Source organism: Cydia pomonella, chromosome 21, assembly GCF_033807575.1.
Source record: "Cydia pomonella isolate Wapato2018A chromosome 21, ilCydPomo1, whole genome shotgun sequence".
Classification (NCBI taxonomy): domain Eukaryota; kingdom Metazoa; phylum Arthropoda; class Insecta; order Lepidoptera; family Tortricidae; genus Cydia; species Cydia pomonella.
In genome coordinates, this window is record NC_084723.1 from 1845436 (window position 1) to 1869913 (window position 24478).

The 24478-nt window shown below is 38.0% G+C and overlaps 1 protein-coding gene and 1 long non-coding RNA gene across 2 annotated transcripts in view; one reads left to right on the top strand and one right to left on the bottom strand.

Annotated features, from left to right (window-relative positions):
* LOC133529539 (uncharacterized) overlaps window positions 1-24478 on the top strand; it is a 408510-nt gene that overhangs the window by 17830 nt on the left and 366202 nt on the right. The window lies entirely within an intron of this gene.
* LOC133529557 (uncharacterized) overlaps window positions 18193-24478 on the bottom strand; it is a 469399-nt gene continuing 463113 nt past the window's right edge. Inside the window, exon 2 of the long non-coding RNA XR_009801160.1 lies at window positions 18193-18280. This is a non-coding gene — a long non-coding RNA (uncharacterized LOC133529557). The remainder of the gene's footprint in view (window positions 18281-24478) is intronic.

Consider the following 24478-nt stretch of genomic DNA (forward strand, 5'->3'; position numbering starts at 1 on the left):
CTCAATGGTTGAGAACCTGAGATATACATTTGCGACATACCTGATATATTTTCGATGTATTTATTCCATTCGATTAAATAAATAAATTTAAAACTTGCGGTCCTAATTGAAATGCCCTTGGTAAAATACGCCTCCATACATTGACATATATCTAAGGACGGGCACTAAGAATGGTGCTTTGGTGCTAGTTCAGTGGTGATACTTACCAATTCGAGCCAATCGTGCAATCATTCGCATCCATTCAATTAAATTGCTGCGTTGCTGGCCAGCGATCCATTGTCAGTAATCAATCAGCAACTCACGAAAAAACGCCCCGCATCTCCCTTGAATTTCGCGCTTGATAATTATTTGAATTTGGAATCAGAAATCTGCCGTTGGACACCCAAGTTCACCCAACCCAGTCTATTACATGGGAGGAGTTCTCTCAATAGGGTTGTTTCCAATTTTTTGAAACGCTTGTATTACGTTCTATATCAACTAAAAGTTGCCCTAAAATTCAACTTTTATACTAAAAACGGCATTAAATATGTTAAATAAACAAAATATATTTTGACAGATGCTTTCGCGCCCAAAACGCTCTTTGAAAATTGTGTGACGTCACAGTTTACGGTTTGACACATAACTGCATACACAGGTAGAAGATACGAACTGTCAACTGACATTTGTCATTTGTTGTTTATCGCCTAACTGTCAACAGTGTCAATCCGAGAGTTGTGACGTCATCAGAATCTTCACAGACGTTTCGAGTTTGGTCACGTGACGTGTGCCAAAAGATATTTTAAATTCAATATTTACAAAAATATGGTCATTACAGGTCCCCTAAAAGTAGTTTAACATGTTCTTATAATCCAAAAGAATTTATTGGGATACAATTCTGCCCTAAGATTTGTAGATGGAAACAACCCTATTTCGAACGTAAGTATAATAAATACTTTGATGGAGTCGGTTTGTATTTTAAGTTACAGATTACGGTAGGTAATTGTACTTAGTGGTTAAAGATTTTGTTACGGTAATTTTCAACAGAACAGCTGTACCAGTAAGCTTTCGTCGTACTCGAAGCACACTACGTACCATTCGCACGTACCGAGCTTAAGCCCGGCTGCGTTTTACTACCCGAGTGTTCACGAAACATGTTGTAATCGACCTCTATCTTAAAAAATACTACATTGGAGCCCTACCTATTGCCATGTAATACCGACGCCTGCCCATTAGATAATGACCATGATACCATTGACCATCTAATTAAATATTGTCCCAGATGCATCATATGCCAGATGAATGGGCACTGTGAATGTCATCTCGCTTAGTATGGTAAGGCACAGCACAGTGGATGTCATTCTCATCTAGAGCAGAGCCCAACTGGGGAAGTACCTCCACCGTACAGAATACCGCAGTTTTTTTTTTATACCGCGACTGTGGCAAGCAAGCATACGGCCCGCCTGATGGTAAGCAGTCACCGTAGCCTATGGACGCCTGCAACTCCAGAGGTGCTACATGCGCGTTGCCGACCCTTTAAAAATCTGTACACTAAATAACACTAGACCCTAATCATAATGTTGTAGTGGTAAGTAAGGTTGCTAGAGCTCAACGAGGGTGCGGTGTTAGGGTTGGCAATGCGCATGTAACAACTTTGTAGTTGCAGGCGTCCATATGCTATGGTAACCGCTTACCATCAGGCGGTCCGTATGCTTGATTGCCACCGACAGCGACGTAGTATTCAAAAAATACGACCACGAAACTGTGGAAAATACCAGGACATATAACCGTACACTATAAAACACATTATCAAAAAAAGAAGACATACTGAAATCATTCATCAAGTACACAAAATAATTTACATCATAAAATCCTTTAATAAGACACAATAAAATCGCTTACCAGACTACATGCAATCACGCCGCCAATCAGAGCGACCTGGAAACTGACAAGGCCACCCGTTTTCGCTACGGGGACCTGCCAACAAATCAGTAATAGGCTCCTACAAGACATCAAATATAGCTTCTATCGCTCACTCACGTTCATTTAATAATAAAAAAACTTATTGCCAACGCGATGGATGCAAGTCATAGCGACTTGAATAAGATTAGTACATTAAGGCATACGATAAACAAATGTTAAAGTCGAAGCTAAGATCCTTCCTCCTTCAAGGTATGGATTTAGACATAAAACTCACAACACCATTGACATATATTATTATTCTGAAGAGTACGAATACAAATGTACTGCATAATTGTTTTCCATCGTATTTTCTCGGAAACGTTCGTATAGATCGTGTCTACATGAAAATAATATTTAATTTGTATAAAAAAGAGAAAATCTAAAGATTTTATAATTTTTAAAAGTTGATAGTCATAACTCATAAATATCGTTTGAGAAGTACAATTTATAGTTGAATTATTTGCTCGTGTTACAGGAAACACTTGGTTATACGAATATACTATGTGTAATTTAGGACGTATAGATCGTGTCATTCACGAAGACGCGTGCCTTGATACGTATTGTCATGGTATTAAAGGTTAGATTTGACAAATCTGCGCGTCATCGTGTATGACACGAACTATAAGACATATCGTCTATACAGGATGGTTCCATTGACATATATATCTAAGGACGGGTCTTACGGACAATAACAATGGAGCCAGTACAGCGGTGTCACGCACACGAATTCGAGCCAATCGTGCAGTCTAACGCGACAACGCGATTGGTTGATGATTTCGCATCACGCGCGCGTTTGTTCGCAACTAGTTAGACTGCACGATTGGCTCGAATTCGAGAGTGACACCACTGAACTAGCGCCATTCTTAGTGCCCTTAAGGCCCGTCCTTAGATATATAATTCCAATTTATTTAGGCACGTGAAAAAACTTTGTGAACATCGCAGTAAGCTCTGATTACTTTCTTGCAGTTAAGTTTATTGTTGTACTGGCAAACAGGCTGGATAAGGCTTTATGAAATTGCCTGCACTGTAGCCATTTCAGGCTTTAAATCCTTTATGTTTCCATAAGTACCGTACTCAATAAAAATTCTTGCTATGTTCAGGGGTTTTTTTAATGATTACAGCAATGTAAAAAGTGCAAAATATTTGTGTACGTCGGTCATAAATGGTCGGTTATAAATTGAATAGGAAGATACTAGTCAATAAAAATGTATTAAAATAAAACAATAATACCATTCTATCAGTTTTAATATTCTTGCTCCAGAAAGGCTCTCCTGAGCGAAATAGCGCACGCGAAACGACCGGTTCGGCGACCAAAGCTTCGTTTTAAGGATATCAAATATACAATACATAGCGCAAAGCGAGATATGTTGTCCTTCTGGATCCATCCTACGGATTGGGAAAGGGAGGCTGAAGACCGCGACCACTGGAGGAAGACCCTGGGAGACGGAGTAGTTGAACACGATGAAGCATGGCTTAAACTCCATCACACTAGGCGAGAACTGAGACACAAGCGCGCTGATTTCCCACCTTCGTCACCGGGCATGACATTTTCCTGCCCGCTATATCGCAGATGCCGCTCTCGAATTGTTCCCAATTTTTTGAAATGCTTGTATTGCGTTCTATATTAACTAAAAGTTGCCCTAGAATTCAACATTTATACGGCTTGAAATATGTTAAATTAACAAAATATATTTTGACAGATGATGATGAAAAATTATATTCCTTATCCCAAATTATCCAACCACCGTAATCAATTGACGTGTCCTCGAATTCATCAACCCATATCATCCCTTTGGCCAAATCCCTCAAATGCACCTTAATTCCAAAAGAACTTAAGAACTATACTTGTACTACAGACTTACAACGCTCTTCCTATGATACCTAATTTTCTTCTTAAAAACTGATTAAGGGTCCAATTTCGCTGAGTGGGTCCTTGAGGTTCTTAGAAGCTTTCTTAACGTTTGAGGCCAATGGTGGGCTTATTTGAACTTAAAGCACATGGGTTGGGGCTTTTAGTTGGAGTACTGCCGAAAGCTTTTAGATAGATGGTTTGGTAGATGGGGAATTAGTTTGACAAAACTCGTTGGAACCGTTTTAGGGGTCAAACGGAAAACTGTAGATTTATATTGAATTTTGACATATTATAAAAGGTAAGTTTCATGAAAGAAAATACAAGGAAACTCGACTATACTTGCAAGGGTAGAACCAACTAAATCAGTAAACGATTCAAGGTTGGCTCGATTGAAAAAAATCACGAAATCATGTCTAGGTAATTTTCATTACCATCCATACAACTACCACCATAGCAATACAATTTTAATATAAAATAGTTAGTGATATAGGCGAGGGAATCAACCAGCAAAATTTTACACAAAAGGGTACTTTCAGAGTTATTGAAATTAAACTTTAAAACCCGCTCGATCCCCGAATGTACCGTGCCAAGTTATGCGCGTCGTGCCATATTCTTTGTTGATTTCTGATACTTTTCTGTCGCTTCGCTACGTCTTGAGGAAGCACTTGTATTCAGGCTATACGATCTGCATTGCTGCTATCAAAATCCAAGCTGATGCACGGATTTTTTACATTTCTGGCAATGCAGTCGGCAGTAATGTCGCGCTCCAATACTGTTGCATTAATTCTGATATAGTCTGAATCTGTAAGGTTATATGTATTTAGTCGGGGTTGTCTAATAAGATAAAAGACTGGGTTCTTTTCATCACTGTTATTCGCCACTCCACTATGTCCTCTCCCCTATCTAACGGCGTTCTCTATCTACGCCCGCACGTCTAAGGTAGCGGCCGAAATGGTCGCGGTTATGGCGGTCAATGTAAATGTAGCCGCATTTAGCGGGCTAGTAAAAATAAATAGTTCATTTACCTTAATGACTACGCACCGCTACGAAAAGTGAGGAAACATGATAATTTTGCTACCCACAGTACTAGGTAGTTCCTTAAGTGTATCTCTAGATGGTAGAGATGCGCAAAACTCTTCACTGAGTTGAAAATATTGATTCATTATCTTTCGCTCGCGGAGATATATATCACTCATTTCGCTCATTTTGCTCAGTGGATCTGTAGAATATACTGTTCACGTGTGAGTACAGAGAGATATACTATACATACAACCATAAGTGCGACCAAGATGGTAAATCACGCGATACGATCTCGCCAAGTCGCCATGTTTTCCCGACACCCTCCGAATTCTTCTAAACCACTTCGAAACCGTCGTTTCGCATATTCGCATCATCTCAGTCGTTTGGCTCGGCCGGCGCATTCGAATCATCACTGGAAAAGAGCGAGCAAGTAACACTGAGATAGATGAGTTACTGAGCGAGTTAAATCTTCAGTGAGTTGAAGAGTGAGTGAGTTCAATCAAAATATAGTTTATTTAAATCACTTACTCGTGAACAACACATGTCTTAGCTTAGAATTTAGAATTGTTTATAGATGATTTGTAATAATTATTATTGGTGGTGTTTCTGCTTGCTCGGGTATATTTATTAGCAAGAAGGGTTAAACAATAACTTTACCCCTTGTAAAACAATTAACTATTGTTAGATTTTCGCTCGTGCAGTGCGATGGCGATATTGACCGTGACGTGAAAAACCGGATTAGCACAGGATGGATGAAATGGCGACAGGTCACGGGAACAATTTGTGACGCCCGGATGCCCCTCCGACTGAAGGGTAAAATTTATAAAACCATTATAAGACCTGTCGTCATGTATGGATCAGAGTGTTGGGCCCTAAAAGTGACGGATGAAAAGAGATTGCATGTAGCGGAAATGAGAATGTTAAGATGGATGTGTGGTGTTACAAGAATGGATAGGATAAGGAATGAGTATATAAGAGGAAGTCTGAAAGTTGCACCCATAATAGAAAAAGTAAGAGCGAATCGCCTAGCGTGGTATGGGCATGTGATGCGGAGGGATGAAAGTCATGTGACGAGAAAGGTATTACGAATGAATGTGGAGGGATGGAACGGCAGAGGAAAACCTAGGAAATGGTGGATGGATTGTGTGAGAGATGACATGAAACGAACGCGAGTGAACGATGAGATGACGGGTGACAGAAAGATATGGAAGGAAGAGACATGCTGCGCCGACCCCAAATGAATGGGATAAGGGCAAGCGAAAAAAAAAAAAAAAAAAAAAAAAAAAAAAAAAAAAAAAAAAAAAAAAAAAAAAATATATATATATTAAGGATATCTCGAACGATCTTTTAGTTTTATTTTGTTTGACAAGTGACAGATCTGATAGTTTTGCCGCGGTTTTGGTAAAATGTGACATTGACAGTTAGATTACGACAGACAGGAAAAACTCAAGCGGTCGAATAAGAGATTTGTATTGTTTTAATTGTAGAAAAGGCAAATATAAATAAACTATTGTAAAATAATTCAGTATTTCAATGACAGATCTATTATTGTTTTCTGCTTAAAATTAATTACTTAACCTAAATGAAAGGATTCTCAAAGGTCGAAAAGGCGTTCAACAGTCTATTTATTACTTAATAAAAGGCAAATTTCAAAGGTTCCCAAAGTTTACCGATTCAAGAATAATCTCAAGGAATGCTATAAAACTTTGACAAAGTAAACCTATTTAATGTTAATGTGAAAATATATTTTAATTTGACTTATTCGGCTTTTCTGTTTTATGTAGGTAATTAATTCAGTGAAATTATAATAGGTTATTTCGAATAGCGATGTCGAATTGAAGAAAAGTAAAAAAGAGTTAAATGGGTCGATTTTTAGGTTGTCAAAGAAAATAGTACATTTCGATGCTAGTGCGGAAAGTATGTCTTTTCCGCACGTGTATCGAACGACGTTTTTAGGGTTCCGTAGCCAAATGGCATAAAACGGAACCCTTATAGTTTCGCCATGTCCGTCTGTCTGTCTGTCTGTCTGTCTGTCTGTCCGAGGCTTTGCTCCGTGGTCGTTAGTGCTAGAAAGCTGAAATTTGGCATGGATATATAAATCAATAAAGCCGACAAAGTCGTACAATAAAATCTAAAAATATAATTTTTTTTAGGGTACCTCCCCTACACGTAAAGTGGGGGTGAATTTTTTTTTCGCTTCAACCCTAGAGTGTGGGGTATCGTTGGAAAGGTCTTTCAAAACTAATAAGGGTTTTTAAGAAACATTTTATGATAAAGTGAATATATTCGGAGATAATCGCTCCGAAAGAAAAAAAATATGTGTCCCCCCCCTCTAACTTTTGAACCATAGGTCCAAAAAATATGAAAAAAATCGTGGAAGTAGAGCTTAAGAAAGACATTAAATGAAAACTATAGCGGACATGATCAGTTTAGCTGTTTTTGAGTTATCGCAAAAAGTTTTACCTTCATAGTAAAAAGACTTACTTTAATTAGGTACTGATTATGCAAATTTGCCCATTTGTTTAACTCGGGTGAAAGGTACCATTTACTACACTTTAAGCTCCAGTTTAGCTTATTGTGACGGAAGAGTAACTACGGAACCCTACACTGAGCGTGGCCCGACATGCTCTTGGCCGGTTTTATTTAATACAGTTGCTGAAAAAGTGCTACTTTACGTAGCTGTTTAGCGTGCGGAAAGTTGGAAATATTTTGTTTCTAAATAAATAAATGGCGGATAGGTAGTAGCCTATGCTGTAGGTTAGGCGCTGTGATAATCGCAATTTCAAAAAAATCTGCCTCTGAGTTACGAAAACGCATGTATTCTGGTAACTCAAGAGAGATTCTCATGCGTTTTTTTCATTTCGTAGCACATTAATAAAACTATTTCTAAATAAAACAAGTGACACTGTGAACTGTGGACTTTGCAATAAGCTTCATAAATTAAAAAAGTAAATATACAAAAAAAAATCTTACTTCGTTGAGTCATTCTCACAGCGAACTCACAATTTCTTAAGTGCCATAGACCCTACTGACACTTAAGTCCTTTATGACAATTTCCACCATTTTGAACATTTTCCAAAAAAATAAATGACAGAATTTTTTTATCTAACTACCGAACATGCTCACAAAATTTCACGAGAATCGTCTGAGAAATGCGACCTGCAGAGGAGAACATTCGGACTTACGACAGAATTTTTGCCCAAGCTGAAATGGAGACTTTCGCTAACGCTCGGTTAATTAAGTCCCTTTAAAGTAAATAATAACTCGTACTACTAGACCAAAATGTTTTGGAAGGCGCCATTTTAGAGTGAATCTAACGAGCGATTTGCTGGTCCAAAGCCGCAACCCCGCGGTCGACCAAAATTGTATCAATTAAATGCCATCTGACGTCCAACCGACCAGATTCATGACGAAATCTATTCTGTTTTAGGTATACTTATTGATTTACTAGGCGATGTCGTCTATATGTCATCTACAGGTCTAGAATGATGCGTATACTTAAAGATAATTAAAGTGCACAAAAGGTAAGCCTCACGTGTGTGAACGTTCGACGAATGCTTTGCCCCAAACTAGAATGCCATATGGGATTGCACTATGAAGGTTACTATATTATTATAGTACTAGGCGAGCTTTCTTATTGTCAGTCAATTTTCTAATTACAAGCTTTTATTTAACTTGCTTTATTAGTATGTTAGTGTGGGTCAAATCTTAAAAGCATTGTACGCGCGGAGTTTCACGAACTAAGAGAAAAATAGAACTTATAATATAGAAGGCAAACGAGCAAACAAATCGCATGACGGTAAGTAGATAGATAGAATACTTTTTACAGGCACCCCTCAGTAAAAAATACAAGAAAATAAACAATTGATGAAGTGTAGACGCAGACAACAGGCGGTCTTATCGCTAAAAAGCGATCTCTTCCAGATAACCTTTGGGTAGCGGAAATAGAGAAGTTAATCGAAAAAGTAGGTGTTGCTAAACCATTATGAAGCCTACATTCACACACACAATAACAGTGAATAAACATACACATATAAGGAATACAAATAGACATACATATAAATATACATAAAATTAACCGAAACATAGCTAAATTTGACAGAAGCATGTCAGCCACAGAGTAAAAATAACTATGAACTATATAAACACTAAGGGAGAGATAAATAATGTTCTTTGAGTGATTTTTTTAAACACAGCAAGAGATTGAGCGCGTCTGATGCCAACGGGTAAAGAGTTCCAGAGTCGTACAGCTTGAAAAGTAAATGAAGTGTTGTAAAAATTTGTAGAAGAAGATGGGACGGAGAGAAGCAGGCTGCGCGACAGCCTCACAGAATTTATATAGTTAAAGCGCTCGTTGAGATAGCAGGGAGTTGCTGGGAGGAAAAGAATAGAATATAGGAGAGACAGAATATGAACATTACGACGAAAACGATTAGGCAACCACTTGAGTAAGTAATTACCGTCACCCAGAAACAACTGCAACACCAGAGGATGTACAGCTTTTAAGATGGGAGTAAGATTTTTTTCTGCAAGATTTGAAGGTATCGGTCCGACAATAGTTTACTGCGGGCGACAGAATGCTTTTACAATACAATACAATTACTCTTTATTGCACACTTCAATACAAAAACAATACACAGAATACAGCACATTAAGAAGAGGAGAGGAGGAGAACTTTTAATAATTGTACTTGACTAAAATGTCTGTAAAATCTTCGCTGGTCTCAGGTGTTGTCGAGGTGATAAGAGTGGACTGTAGTATAGACGCTGGTTTACTTCAAAAATTACAAAAATACAAAAGTGGCAAAGTGAATAGTCGTTGGGAATTGGATAACAACCGTAAGTTTTTTTAAGCTCTGTAAACTGTCAGTTTTAAATATAAAATTGCCATACTTAAATTTGAACAAAGAGATATGAATTATGATTGAATTTATACATTTTATTGAATATTTTTACTTAAAAATATGCATTTTGAATAAAATGATTATAAAATTATTTTGTTACATGAAATTAAAATTATTATATGGAAATTTATGAAGTTAGTTTTTATTACAAACATAAGAATTAAGCTACAGAAAAAGGATAAAAAATGAATGCATTTTTGAACGTTTCTGAACATGTCTGAAGTGACACTTTAGAGTGAGCTAACGAGCGGTTTGCGTGGGTCCGTGACCGCAACCCCGCGGTCGACCAATACAGCATCAATTAAATACCGTCTAGCGTGCAACCGACCGGATTCGTTGGGAAAATATCAATTCAATTCAATCATTTATTTCAGACATAATCCTTACTTCTTCCTGGCCCGGCATTCCACGGTTCATGGGAGCCTGGGATCCGCTTGAACTAATTCCAAGATTTGGCGTAGGCACTAGTTTTTACGAAAGCGACTGCCATCTGACCTTCCAACCCAGAGGGTAAACTAGGCCTGGTTGGGATTAGTCCGGTTTCCTCACGATGTTTTCCTTCACCGAAAAGCGACTGGTAAATATCAAATGATATTTCATACATAAGTTTCGAAAAACTCGTTGGTTAAACTTACCGCTAGGCCACCAGCGCTTAATTCAGACATAATAAGCCCATATTATTTGTTAGTAATACAATAAGATTAATCTCAATATTCTAATATATAATATGAAAAAATTGCTGTTTCATACATTTAAGCTGCCTGACCTTAACATTTGCTAGCTGTGGGTGAGTAAATTTTTTTTTCGTGATTTCGGGGTTGGTTCCATAGTGAAAGTTGCTCAGTATGACCTATATGTTCACCCCGTACATTGCAGGAAACTAAATAAGCACCCTATATCTATATTACATACCTACTAGGGCATTATATATATATATATTATGGAATAAATAAAAATTGCAATCTCTGACTAAACTTTGACTCGGCCCGTAAATTATTGCAGGTGGCTAAACACCCTAGGTATAATCATAATCATAAATAATTTATTCGTGGTAAAGCCTAATTTACATACAGGTATATATATTACAAAAAAAAAGATTTAAACATATTGAAATAGTTTACCACGAAATGGGCTCGCCTCAGCATAATGCTGACCTGCAGGTCAGCGCTGATCTTCCGACGAGACCATTTGTGGGCCACGATTGCAACTGTACGTCACGGCCTCGTAAAACTGAACGCATCCACTAGCCACAGCTACTAGCGCCATCTACGTGTATGACAGATGACAATGTCAGATAATCTAAAACGCCATGCCGTACAAGGTATGTGATAGGTATAATCAAGATTTAATCTTTTTTATTACGTTCTTATGATCCTATTGCATTACGTAATAAATTATGAGATGGAAGAGGCCATAAATCATTTCTAATCACAAGCTGCCCTTAAACGACGCAAAAACGGCCCCTCTTTATTATAGAGATGGGTTTACTTTAGGTTTTGCGTGAAACGAAACCGTTTCGAAAATTGTGAAACTGTTTTAACTTATTTGATTTAAGGTTGGATTCAAACTATACCAGAATAAATAGGCCTGCGCTATTAAATAAAAAAATCAGGTTCTTTATTTACAGTGAACATCCATTTAAAACTAATAATTGCAGTGCAAAAATACAAAAAATGAAAATAAAACAATAAAACGTAAAAAAAAACGTATATATATATAAAAAAAATAACTAATCTAAACTAAACGGAGAACGCTGGTTCGATTCTAGCCAGGGACGCTAGCTGGAGGCATTGGTCATATTTTCCTTCGTATATGACATTTATTTTGGTGTCTACTTGAAATAACACATTTAAATATTTCATAGAAAGTTGGTAATTTAATTTGTTGTCGTTGGTTTGCTCTTATTTTATTGTTTGATGTATTAGGTAATTTTATTTGTTACTACATACAATCCTTGAAACGCGTTACTGATAACGTTACCATTAAAAGAAACAGTTTTACGAAACGGTTACAAAATCGCTCAGCCCTACTTTGTGAAGAATGTCTCGTATCAACTAACTACCAAAGTCGTTTGTTCCTCGATGATCAAGAGTTGTATGGAGTTAGTCAAGTTACTTTAAGTGTCTTAACAAGCTCTTGGCTAATAGTTAGCCTAATTGCTTTAAGTATCCCACTTATTAGAGTAATGTTTTAAGATTAATGCGTTCTAACCCCCAACAATTTATATAAAATTTTATCTTTTTCGAAGAATCAGAAATGTGAAATTGATGGATGGGGACAAACCATTAGCGACGATTTGATAGGGCTTCTGTACACGATGGCCCAGCGTAGGCCAGTTAAGAGACGCAGCTATGCGGTGGAATGAGATAGCAATATCACTTGCTCCCTCTAACGCATAAATGCGTCCCTTGGACTGGCCTACGCGGGACCATCGTGTAGAGGAGCCATTACATATTTTCGTGCAAACATCCCCAGGACAAGTTCAAAAAGATAGATCGTTCGAGGGCAGTTGACGTCGTCCAACGGTACTCTGCGATCTTGAACAGATTGCAGGTCCACCTTGTTGAGGACTGTTCTATTTTATTTTGCTGTAATGCAAGCGTTGCTTAAACACAGTTTTTTTTTATTATTTACCGAGAAAACGGTTAAATATATTGCCAAAGCTTTACGAATTTCCGTTTAAAATACCAAGTTACAGGCATTAAAGTTTTAATAGTACCGCATCGAACTAGTTTAATCCTGTCTGGTGCAGGCTTCGGTTCGATTTGAAAACCGTAAACGGGTTGTGGTTTGGGAGGATCATTCGGATATTTTATATTCTATATCTTGGTTTTCCGAACTAATGCTTTAAAAATCGCAAAAACATTATTAACTCATAAATTTACCTCCGACGTTTCGAGGACGGCATTGTCCCCGTGGTCTCTGAGAAGACTGGCTAAAGTTGACATCAACACATTCTGGCCGCGCGAGTTTTTCGAACTACCCGCACTTGGTCTTGGTCCCGTTTCTAATATGTATAAATCGTGAAAATTTAAATCGATAAAATTGATATTATAACTCCAGATAAAACTCCAGTTTCAAAATTGTGCTTACTTTGTACAAGTTGCAAGTTGCCTTTAGTCCCGCTTAGGCAAGCGAGCAAAGTACACGTGGCTACGTGCTAACCAGCTCCCGCACGCCAAAAGAGAAAGACAAACAAATGTTTAACAACGAGTATGACAAAGACTTTCTTCGTAAGTATAGAAATAAAAATAAGGATGTATTTTTTGTGCTCCTTATCTATAAGTATAACCTATCTACCTATAGTTATATGTATAATATCATTAGCCTTATCCGGGTGCGAAGGACAAATTTTATTGTAATTTAGAAGCACATTCAATTTTTGTACTTGTTCGTACATGTATTGGCGTACCTAAGTGTGAATTGGCCTCTTAATTTTTATGGCATTTCATAGCTTTGATGCATTTTGCTGGCAAGATAGAATGTAATTTGAAAAAAAAAATATGCTTATTTAAATCCACGAAATCTCTACTTATATTACAAACACGATATCTCTATCTGTATGTTATATTTTCACACTTAAACCGCTGAACCGATTTGAGGCATTGTACCAAAAATGCTGACAGAATTTTCTCGTTGTATCGCAATGATAAGTTGTGCGAAGAAGCCGCCAGCTCTTCGGTCACCAGTTACGTCAACCAGATGCTTTGCGATTTCTACAAAAAACTTGTGCGCCCCATGGACCTAGAGTTTCAACGCCAAATGGTACAAAATAGTCTACCGAGGCTCTTATATTTACCTATTCCGTTTCGAAATCTCGGCGATTTCCGCCGCTCCGCCTGCTTTTACATTAGTCCATCCATTATAGTTTTTATTAAACGGCGAAAATAGCCCTTTGCTCACCCGTATTTTTAGCAGCATTAGTATCCCTATTTTTCAACATTTTGAACTTGTCGACTAGACTTGTTTGACACGACAAATCACAATTTCCGAATCAGCTTTTCCGTTACTGCATCGGATAACTTATTTGAGACGAACTGATAGAATTTACGCTTAACGAGGACCCGCTTAAAGCTGAAGTTAGTCAATGCGATTACATTTTCATTTACCTGTCTTTCACCGAAATATGTTTTTAGAAAATCGATTTTGTACGGGATTCTGAACGTGTTGGTGCGTAGCTGGGACAGCCCTATGCTGGCCCGCTGGATAGCGCTGCACGCGCATTAAGCACTTGGTGCGTACATGCAGAGCTATTTATTTACTTAGATTTAATTCATTGTAATTTACTAACACCTAGTTTCATAAGTACATTGTATTACTAACATAATTTTGGCTTCAAGTTTAAAAATAAATAATTGAATTGAATTAAGAAAGTCTGAAAACGACACCACAATGCTTAGAAATAAAGGAAAAATGTGAAAAACGCACTGTCTGATACATGGGACACTATAAAGTGTGTTAAAAAAAAAACTATGTCAGAAAATTATTATAGCTAGCCGACATTTCCGCTTGAACCTGCCCCACTCAAATAAAACTATCTGTATATACCTCTACAACTTAAGTCGACTCCCGAGACACTATTATGTGTGTTTTTAAAAAAGGCATTTTTGTCAGAAACTTATTTTAGCTGGCTCATACCTCCACTCTAACCTGCTCCACTCCAACCGCCATGTCTAAAACTCGTCAAATTAAGCCGATTTCTGACCTGTCTAAAATTACAAATTACAAAATCAATTTTGTATTAAACAGAAAGTCTGCAAACGACACCACAATAAATTTAAAAGCGCAAAAAATACTGCCTTGGATGAGATTGGAACTCACGGCCTACGCTAAGTGTAACGTTTTTATTACGGTTGATGTCGAGTATCAGAGGCCGTGAGTTCAAGTCTTACCCAAGGCAGTAATGGCGTCTCGTTTAAGTTTGTGGTTATAAAACTACACGCAGTATGTTTTCAGGGGTAAAGTAAAGCTATTATAAATATTTTTAAACATATTAACATGTTGTTTTATGAGAAGTAGGTATGCAAACGAGTCACCCACAGTTGTCTATCCTGCAACGAAAACCAAATGTAAGACCGCAAGCGCAGATGTAGGAATTGTGAGACATAATACTCTGGAGCAGACACCTGCGAAATATCGTCTCAGATGGAAATTTTGACGGCTTATCTTATCTGTAATAGCGCGACCATGGGGGAAAAAAGTGGGGAGATGACACTAATTGGGTTGATCAACATTTTCATGTCACTCGTTCAAACTCTAAATCAAACATTTATTTAGCAAATAGAAAACATGGACAGGTACATGTCAAGATGGAATTTACTTACAAGGATAAAAAATAAATCATCAACAATTTGTTGCTAGGGTTACGGCCGCCTGGGTCACTTCTAAAACCCTGTTTTAATGGTGTTTAAAATGACCAAACATTAATTATAATGGCAAGTTTAAAGCCATTTTCATAATGGGTTATCTACTTAGCATATTATATCACTAAAATAGAAGGGTCACTGAAGATAGGAAGGCGTGGCGCGAGCTTGTGAAAGCCCTTTGTACCGCTGGGACGACAACAACAACAACAACATATTATATCACTTCAGCTTAGTAATTAAATTATACTGCTATGGCCCTGCACCACGACATACAACTGCAAATAAAAGAAAATTAGGCATTTTTCCGTGTCTGAAAAAAATATCGAGCCAACTTTAACCGTATAAGATTTTGGGTCTGCGCTCGCAAACATAGTCAAATTTTTAATTTCCGTGTGACATTTATGGCATTTTCCCTTGAATAATATATGTAATAATTGTTTTTAATCTACAATTATGTGTTAAGCCCTTCTTAAGTACAGTTTGCCATAGGAGTGTTGAAAAAAATCTGCAGAAATTTATTTAAGCTGGCTGACTTCTCCGCTTGAACCTGCTCCACTCCTACAACCCTACTTGTCTGTCGACAAATTAAGTCAATTCCTGAGACACTATACAGTGTAAATTTAAATGCGAAAAAAAAAATACTGCCTGTGAGAATTGAAATTACGGCCTCTGGATCGATCTGGCCTAGAACCATATGGTGGGAAAATTTGCTGCCTATGGATGAGGTATTGGTGGCTCAGGTGACAGAGCGCTGGAGTGTCGATCCAGAGGCCGTGAGTTCAAGTCTCACCTAAGGCAGTATTTTCTCCACTTTTAAATTTATTCTAAGCTTAATAGCGTCGTTCGCAGATGTTTCTGCTTGTTCAAAATTAATTTACTATAAAGTGTGTTTTTAAAAATGGAATCTCTTCTTCCTCGCGTTGTCCCGGCATTTTGCCACGGCTCATGGGAGCCTGGGGTCCGCTTGACAACTAATCCCAAGATTTGGCGTAGGCACTAGTTTTTACGAAAGCGACTGCCATCTGACCTTCCAACCCAGAGGGGTAAACTAGGCCTTGTTGGGATTAGTCCGGTTACCTCACGATGTTTTCCTTCACCGAAAAGCGACTGGTAAATATCAAATGATATTTCGTACGTAAGTTCCGAAAAACTCATTGGTACGAGCCAGGGTTTGAACCCGCGACCTCCGGATTGCAAGTCGCACGCTCTTACCGCTAGGCCACCAGCGCGTTTTAAAAAAAATGGAATCATTGTCAGAAACTTATTTTAGCTGGATGACATCTCCTCTCGAACTTTTTCAGTTTAACAAAATTGCCTGTCTACAACTCTACAAATTAAGTCGATTCCAGAGACGCTAATAGTAATAAGTGTGTTTTTAAAAAATGTTTTTTTTTGGCAAAAAGTTATTTTAACTTACTGCCATCTCCGCTCGAACCTGCTTCGCTCCCACAAACTTACCTGTCTGAAACTCGACAAATTAAGCCGATTCCTGAGACACAACAAACGTCTTAATTTACAAACTTGGGCAAAATATTATATTAAAGTTGCTTGAGCTCGAATCGCGCTTAATTAGAAATGTTCATGCTAATTAAATTGAGTGATTAAATGTTCGTAGCAAGCTCGGCCCAATTTCACCTTCCCATACAAACGGAGCTACGTTTTCATTTTAAAACTACATGTTGAATTGTAATAAAACTTTGCACATACAATAACATGAGGTATATATATTTCTGTAATTAGTTTATATAGCTTCAGCTTATAAAGCAAATGAAATAGAGCAAAAACAAGTTTTGTATGCAAAACTTAAATTCGATGTATATACGTATTAAATAAAAATAAATAAGAGTGGACTGTAGTATAGACGCTGGTTTACTTCCAAAATTACAAAAATACAAAAAGTGGCAAAGTGAATAGTCGTTGGGGAATCGGATAACCACCGGTAAGTTTTAAAAGCTCTATAAACCCTGTCTTCACTTTCCATCAGGTGTGACTAGAGCCAATCGCCGATCGGTTTTTAATAAAAAAAAAAAAAACTGTCAAAGTTTTGAACACAAAATTGCCATATTTAAATTAGAACATAGAGACATTGAACAACGATTGAATTAAACATTTCATTGAATATTTTAATTAAAAAAATATGCAATCTGAATGAAATTAATTATAAGAATATTTTGATACTTTAATTAAATTATATAAAAAATGATTGATATTTAATTGCAAACATTAATGACTTAACCCAACGAACGAAGGATCAAAAGCGGCCAAGTGCGAGTCGGACTCGCCCATGAAGGGTTCCGTACATTTATGACGTAATAAAAAAGAACTACTTACTAGATTTCGTTCAAACTAATTTTCGGTGGTAGTTTGCATGGCAATGTATATCATATATTTTTTTTAGATTTTTCATTCTGTTATTTTAGAAGTTACAGGGGGGGACACACTTTTTTTTCACTTTGGAAGCGTCTCTCGCGCAAACTATTCAGTTTAGAAAAAAATGATATGAGAAACCTAAATATCATTTTTGAAGACCTATCCATAGATACCCAACACGTATAAAAAATTTTTTTTTTTTTAAATTTTAAGACGTATTAAAAAAAACTACTTACTAGATCTCGTTCAAACCAATTTTCGGTGGTAGTTTGCATGGCAATGTATATCATATATTTTTTTTAGATTTTTCATTCTGTTATTTTAGAAATTACGGGGGGAGGGGGGCACACATTTTACCACTTTGGAAGTGGGTCTCGCGCAAACTATTCAGTTTAGAAAAAAATTATATTAGAAACCTCAATATCATTTTTAAAGACCTATCCATAGATACCCCACACGTATGGGTTTGATGAAAAACGATTTTTTGAGTTTCAGTTCTAAGTATGGGGAACCCCCAAAATTTATTGTTTTTTTTCTATTTTTGTGTAAAAATCCTAATGCGGTTCATAGAATACATCTACTTACCAAGTTTGAACAGTATAGCTCTTATAGTTTCGGAAAAAAGTGGCGGTGACATAATCGGACAGACAGACGGACATGACGAATCTATAAGGGTTCCGTTTTTTGCCATTTGGCTACGGAACCCTAAAAAAATGAGTCCATTTTTGAACGATTCGTAACAGTAACAATGGTATCTGAAGCTACATAAACTAATTACAGGCATAGATATACCTTATCCTATTGTAAGTACAAAGTTTCAGAGCAATCTAGCTAGTCGTATTAAAATGAGAGCGTAGCTACGTTTGTATGTTATGTTTTGAATTCTCTTCTTCTTAGTCGTATACTCTTGTCAGAGTAGTCGTGGTCATTGCGGTCGTTGTACGGCCTTTTTCGCAGATTTTTTTTTTATGGAGGATAGGCAGGCGTTTGACCATGATCACACCTGGTGGTAAGTGATGATGCGGTCTACGGTGGAGCACGCTTACCTATGAGATACCTATTTACTCTGGCCTTGAAGAGATTCAGCCATGCCCGCCCTGCTTCTCTATTTATTGCCTGCCGCACGCACAGATTCAAAGGTGACCCGGTGAGAGCTTTCACTTGGTCGGTCCATCGCATTGAGGGCCTCAATCGGGGTTTTGTGCCATCCAGTCTGCCCTGAACAACCAGCCTCTCCATCGCGTCGCACATAACGTGAGTGTAGTAGCTAAGGAAGCGAGAGCGAACGATTGCCGATTGTTTTGAGTTGCTCTCGCATTTTTAGGGTTCCGTAGCCAAATGGAAAAAAACGGAACCCTTATAGATTCGTCATGTCCGTCTGTCTGTCCGATTATGTCACAGCCACTTTTTAAAGGGATTACGTTTACCTACCTGGTGAAAAAAGGCGTGGAATTCAAAATTTTACGTAGTCAACTAGGAACACATAGGTTCGCTATGTCCGTCTGACCGTCCGTCCGCGGCTTTGCTCCGTGATCGTTAGTGATAGAAAACTGCAATTTGGCATGCATACATAAATCATGCATGCATGCCATGCATGCGACAGACTGCTACGGAAATCTGAAAGGGTTAGAAGGAAAAAAGTACACTTTTGTAGCGATATTTTTTTTATATGGAGTTTATGCGATCCAAAACAGTTTTTTTCTTAATTAAAATGCAACACGAATCATATAGGTAGGTAAATTGATTATTATGTGCTCTTATTATACTTTGTCGTATAACATCGTTAACAATAGGTGCATTGAAATGAGTTTACTGCAAGAAAATATAGAGTTACTTTTATAGTTTTAAAACGGACTTAAAATTAAATTATTGTAACTAGTAAGATTACTGTGAGTTCATAATTCCCGCATAAATATACTAACGGCCCGATTCGAAGAATGACATACGATAACGATAAGTTCTGGTTTAGATAAGTTCTCATTTAGATATCGTTTGTATGTCATATAACGCATTCATTGCCAACGTTTTCGTAGCGCTACACTCGTAGCCAATTCTAGCGTTTTCCCGCTTTGTAAAGGAAAGCGACTACAAACGCGGGTTCTCGGCACTCAATGTGATAATTGACAGAAGCAGCTCGATTCGGGCAACCAATGTCACTTTGACGTTAGAAATATCGTACATAGATCTTATTGGGATCACAGCGGAATCGAAATAAACGTTAATTCTGACATGTCGTTTAGTTATCGATCTTTTCAAGATTTTAAACGTGTCTTAATCATTCTTCGAATCGGGCCGTATGGCATAAAACGAGAATTTCTAGCCACCCCTGTATTTTAAAGTCACCCCGTTTTACGGTACGGCATTCGGTAGTTTTATATTCATAAAAATATAAGGTCTTTCCCATTATATATTTATATGTATACCAAATATTCAATTTAAAAGTTACTTACATTTCAAACGACTCGTATTTAATTGGTTCCAACTCTGAGCATGAAACACTTCGTCGAATTAATTCAGTGTAATTAGTTTTCTAACTGACGAAGTTATAATTAACGCTTTAAAGATTAGAATTAGATCAGAAAATAAGCCAAATTTACAAGTTATTAACAAAACCGTGGAAGTAAACGATTTAAGAGGGAAGGCGGGAACATTAATTAATACGGCTTCAGTGCGATTGTGCGTAAAAGAGTTGCTTCCCTCATGCGTCGCATGTGTGGCAGTCCGAACCAGGGATCGGAAACCGGTATTTTTTGTACGGGAACGAAAACGGTATTTTTTCGTTCTTTGTTAATTATTTCATTCCTAATCGGGCAATCTAATAATACAATGTCGATATCTAATAACACAACTGAGTCCTACATTTTGAGTATAAAATAAACCGAAATATATGGTTATTTCGATGTTTTTGGGTGAATCAACTTTTTTTGTTTTGTTATCCTGTCCCGTTGTCCAAGGGACAAAAGTGGCACAGTTTGTTGGAAGAGACGTTGTATGCCGTTCTATTAACATGCTTAGTAGGGGGCCTATTATGGACATTGGTTATAACGACCACAAAAACGCAAGTTTGATACATTTAAGTACCATAAAATCAGTATTTCAATGAACTTTTGTCCCCTGGACAACTAATCGTAACCATGGCAACGAGTGACGCTAAAAAGTTGATTCTCCCTTTTGCAAAAAACCGGTTCCGATCCCTGGTCCGAACAGTCTCGTGAACGCTGTTATGACGGATCCGGCCAGTAAAATTATGAAACACTGGAACTCTATTCATTTAGAGTCCAGATGTAATAAATAAATAAAATCACTAAGTCCCACAGTAAGCTCAATAAGGCTTGTGTTGAGGGTACTTAGACAACGATATATATAATATATAAATATTTATAAATACTGTACCGTTCGATGAGAGTTGTGGGAGAATTAAAACTGCAGCGTTCATGCAGATAGGTAGTGCAAGACAATTTATTAAAGTAAACAACTATACTCGATGACATTTAGAACCCGTAACGCCATCTGTTCGCGGTAATGAGTTTTAATACATAAGATAGATAGGTTCACATGCAAAATTAGGACTTTATAATTATAGTGAATACATAGTAGATGGCGTAAACAACTAAAAGCATTAATTAACTTGAACATACTCCCCCGGAAAGGACGGAGTCCTTTACACAAGGTAAAACACATAATTTAGTTATAGATCTTTGAATAACACCAGAAATTGTCCGTATTTCATATGTCCGAGTTAAGCCATCAGGTCCTGGATGCTTCCCTATAACACGGCCCATTGGCCAGCTTCCAGGCGGGAGTCGTTGATCTTTGACCAATACCAGATCGCCTATGTCCAGATCTTTGGTTACGCGGTTCCATTTAGGACGTTGCTGAAGACGGGTTAAGAACTCCTTCTGCCATTGTCTCCAAAAATCTTGCAACATCTTTTGCGTAAGCTGCCATCTAGATAGCTGGTGAATCTTAGAGTCCGTATAGTCATCATCAGGGATACTAACAATCTGTTCAGTGGTCAGAAAATGACCTGGGGTTAATGGTTGTAATGAGTCCGGATCGTCATTGAGAGGGTATAAAGGCCGAGAATTGAGGCATCCTTCAATCTGGGCGAGTAACGTCGTCAATTCTTCAAAGGTGAGGGTTGAGTTTCCTATTACCCTTTTCATATGGTATTTGATTGATTTTACGCCGGCCTCCCATATACCACCAAAATTAGGAGCTGCAGGAGGGATATATTTCCATGTAATCCTCATATTATCTAACTGGGCTGCAAACTCATCTGGGATTCTTGCTTGACCTTGGCGCCACATGGCTATCAAGTCCTTCTTGGCTCCAATGAAATTTGTGCCATGGTCGCTCCACATCTCTGCGCATCGTCGTCGTCTAGATACGAATCGCCTTAAAGCCGCTAGAAATGCCTCTGTACTTAAACTACTCACGAGTTCGATGTGAAACGCTCTGGTCACCATGCAGACAAAAAGAGATATGTACGCCTTAGTGGATTTTGCTCCACGGCCTTTGCTCATCCGCACATTTATAGGTCCTGCAAAATCTACTCCGCTGATCAGAAAAGGCTTTGCGGGTTTTACTCTTATAGCAGGTAGATCTCCCATTAGCTGATTGCTAGTTTCTCCTCTCTGCCGGATACAAACGATGCAGTTGCGTACATATTTCTTTATTTTATTAGTCATGTTGATTAGCCAGTATTTGGATCGAAGATACATCACCATCAACTGTGGACCGCCATGAAGAGTGCTGCTGTGTGCTTCTGCTAGAAGAAGAGGTAACAGAGCATTGTCCTTCGTGATTATAATGGGGTGCTTCTGTTGGGCTTCTAAATCAGCATGGCGAAGTCGGCCGCCTACTCTCAACACACCCTTTGGATCTAAAAAGGGGGCGAGTGACAACAATCGACTTTTTCTTTTCAGCTGTTTCTTACTCTTTAAATCATCAATTTCTTCTTGAAATTCGATTTCCTGGGTTCGTCTTAAGCAAATGGTAAGTGCTTCATCTCTCTCTTTAGTCGTCAGGTAAGTTGGTAAGTGATCTTTATTTTCTCTCTTTCTTTTCAGATGCAGCATCCATCTTCGACAGTATGCGATTATTCTCACCAGTTTCCCCAGCGACGAGTATTTAGCAATCAAGGTAAGTATTAAATCCTCTTCCTTTTCTTTAGTTGTAGTAACCAATGTTTTAATAACTTTTCTGCATTCTAAGTCTGTTTCAGGTACTACTGTTCCCGGCAGTTCAAGGGCTGGCTCTTTGAGAAACGCCGGTCCATCCCACCAGAGTGTATTTTCCAAGAGCTTTTTTGGCATAACTCCTCGTGAGGCTGGGTCTGCAGGATTGTGTTTAGTATTGACGTAGTACCACCCGTTTATCTCATTCATTTTGTTAATTTCAGTGACTCGATTTTTTACAAAAGGAGTCCATCGACCTGGGTCTCCTTTTATCCATGACAGAACAACTTGTGAGTCCGACCAGGCAAATACTTGATGTTTTTGAACTTTTAATATGCTTACAACGTGTTTCAGGAGTCTACAAAGCAGAACAGCTGCGCACATCTCTAATCTTGGCATGGATATTTGCTTCAAAGGGGCTGTTTTCGTTTTAGCCGTGAGTAGAGATACTTGTACTTGCCCGTCTGTGTCGATGGCTCGGATGTATATTACTGCTGCGTAAGCGCTCATCGAGGCATCAGAAAATCCATGAACCTCAATCGAACTTCTGTCTGCATTTGTATGTACCCAGCGATTTATCTTTACTTCTGTCAGTGCAGGAATCTCATTTCTAAACTTCATCCACTCTTCCTTCACTTTAGCTGCGAGTTCTTCATCCCAACCAACACCTAATTGCCATAATTTCTGCATGAATGTTTTAGCGATGACTACTGCAGGCGCCAGCCAACCCATCGGATCAAATAATGATGCTATATCTGCTAAAACATTCCGCTTCGTGACTGGTTGTTCAGGTAAGTCTTTCAAATTATTCGTAATTTGCAATTTGTCTTCTTTAGTGTTCCAAATTATACCCAAAGTCTTAATACTGTCTCTTCCATCTACTTCTCTTTGGGCCTTTGTAGATCGTTTTACAGGTTCAATCTCTTGCATGAATGCTTCACTATTTGAACTCCACTTTTGAAGTTCAAACCCACCCTTTTTGAGAATTGCTGTAATTTCTTTCTGATTTCTTTTAGCTTGCTCTTCTGTTTCATGCCCCGACAGAACGTCGTCCATGTAGAAATCTTCCAATATGATACGCTGTGCTTCAGGATACTCTTGACCCTCATCTATAGCAACTTGACGTAAGGTTTTGATGGCCAAGTAGGGAGCGCAAGAGGTCCCGAAGGTAACGGTAAGTAATTTGTAATCTTCTATTGGTTTTTTAGTATCGGTTCTCCAAACGATGCTTTGATAATTTGTATCTGCCTCATCAACTTCAATCTGCCGATACATTTTAATGATGTCTGCGACATATGCGATTTTGTGTGTTCTCCATCTCAGCAGTATATCGCGTAAATCTTGTTGAAGAGTAGGGCCTATGAGTAATGCTACTATCTACTTTCTTCATGTGTTGTAGTTCTAGGTACTCTTTTAAGACGTCGTTGTAATCATCTTTCAATTTTGGATTCTTATCTAATCTTCTTTCTAGCGACATCCATCTCTTCACTGCTATCTCTCGTGAGTCACGTGGTAAAACAGGTGTATCTTCTCTAAATGGCAGCCTGACCACGTAACGACCATCTTCTCTTCTTTTGTGCGTCTTCTCATAAATGTCTTCTGCCTTCTTTTCGTCTGAGGTTAGTGTATGGCTTTCTTCTTCTATGGTTTCTAACTCCCAGAACTTCTTCAGCATGTTATTAAGATCAACATTAAGATGCATGCTGACGATGTTTTTTGTGGCAGTGTGCTCTGTCCTCACATTCCCGCAAATTATCCACCCCAGGTGACTGTCTTGTGCTATAGGTGTTCCTGAGGGGCCATTGATCACTCCAGGTTTAATAACTTCGCTCCAAATTTCGACTCCTAA